This window comes from Tupaia chinensis, unplaced genomic scaffold, assembly GCF_000334495.1.
Source record: "Tupaia chinensis unplaced genomic scaffold, TupChi_1.0 Scaffold138390_1, whole genome shotgun sequence".
In the NCBI taxonomy this organism is placed as follows: Eukaryota; Metazoa; Chordata; class Mammalia; order Scandentia; family Tupaiidae; genus Tupaia; species Tupaia belangeri.
In genome coordinates, this window is record NW_006198287.1 from 459792 (window position 1) to 461908 (window position 2117).

Below are 2117 nucleotides of genomic sequence, written 5' to 3' on the forward strand. Positions count from 1 at the left end.
TGGACTCTGACATGGATGACTGTGGTTTGAGTCCTGGACCTGGCTGCTGGCTATCTCACTTTCCCTTTCTTGCTCTCTGGTCAAATTAAAATAAATAAATAAATAAATAAATAAATAAATAAATAAATATAAATAAATAAATAAAATTAAATAATTACTTAAAAAAATCTGGAACAGGGAACCAGCAGTTAGCGTAATGGCTATGTCGCTGGACTCCCATGTAGCCGACTGTGGTTTGCATCCCGGACCCAGTGGCTTAAAACTCACGCCAGGCGCGTGTGCGTGCATGCCCAAGATCCAGAGAGGAAAATGGAGGAGAAGGGATTGCGGTGTGACCATCCCCCCGGGGGGTGATTTCTCGCTTTCTGTCTCTATGTCTCTCTGTCTGGCGAGCACACGCGTCCTATAGTGAAAAACCTCTAAAAAAAAAAAAAAATCTGGATCAGACCAGGAAGAGGAGAAAAGAGACATTCCCCTAGCCATTCCTATTAAGGGCTACATCAATTACTGAGGGGGATGTGGTTAACACTAGAACCCTAAGAAATTGTGCCATTCTTTGTGATTTGTTGTATATATGCATGTATATAAATTTGCAGGGTCTTCTAAAAGTTAACAGAAGATGTGTATGTTAAAAAAATGTTTTGTACCAAAATAAACTTGTAGTTTAATTTCATTTTTCCACGAACCTTTTAAAGTCCCCTCGTATTAACTGTTGATAAACTGCAAGTAATTCTTTGAAGGTAGAGATTCACTCACATCAATGAATTGTGAAATCTAGAGTGAGAATAGGGCTCCTAGGAAAGTTGGTAGAGAGGGTCATTTGCCCTAACTGGAATTGAAATGCATGGTGACCAGCTCACCATCCTGTCTTGCCCAGGACTGATGGGCTTTCCAGGATGATGGACTCTCAGTGCTAAAACTAGGAAACCTCTGAGCAAATCCAGGGATGAACTGGTCACCCTGGCCAAATAACACTTGCAGTCACCATTCTGAGCCCTAAGTTGACAGTCCAGAAAGCTTCACCCTCTATGGAACAGAATCTAACCTTATATGAACACATGGATTTTCATACAGAATTGGTGATAAGGTTAAAGATTCAGGTTAATTCTTTTTTTTTCTTTTTTTGGAGAGGTTTCACTATAGGGCACATGCGCTCGCCAGAAAGGCAGAGAGAGACAGAGAGAGAGGCAGAGAGATAGAAAGTGAGAAATCACCCCCCCAGGGGGAATGGCCATGCCACAATCCCTTCTCCTCCTGGGATCTTGGGCACGCACGTACACATGCCCAGAGTGAGTTTAAGCTTCTGAGTCCGGGACTTGAACCCCAGTCAACTACATGGGAGTCAAGCGACATAGCCATTACGCTAACTGCTGGACCCAAGATTCAGGTTAATTCTAAGGAGCCTAAGTTCACAGTGGTAATATCAGGTGTATATTTGTGCATGTGTGTATTTTTTTTAAAAAGATTTTTGCCATAGGGCATGTGTGCTCGTCAGACAGAGAGATGGAGAGACACAAAGTGAGAAATCACCCCTCAGAGTGAATGGCCATGCCGCAATCTCTTCTCCTCCATTCTTCTTGGGATTTTTGGCATGCACACACATGTACTTGGTATGAGTTTCAAGCTGTGGAGTGCGGGACTCAAACCACAGTCAGCCATGTGGGACTCCAGTGATGTAACCATTATGCCATCTGCTGGTCCTAGCATGTGTGGATTTTAAAGGTATTTAAAAAATTGGATCTTCTATTATTTATAGGTGATGTGATTGAACCAATCAATATTTTAAAAAATTAAAAAAAAAATTTTAAAAGATTTCTTAAAATAATTATTTATTTAATTTTATTTATCATTGTTATTATCATTTTAATTTTTGGTCAACATAGGGAGATAGAAAGAGAGAGAGTGTGAGAAAATAAGCTGCCAGGTCCAGGACTCGAACTGCAGTTGGTCAGGTGGGAATACAGTGCCTTAACCACAAAGTCACCGGCTGGCCCCAATCAGTACTTTTTAATGAGTATTAAATATGTCAAAGGAGAAGTAAATACTCCCTTAATGAAAGAAACAAGGTTAAGGCCACCAGCCGCGCGCGCGGCGGGACGACGCCCCCGGTGCGCAGC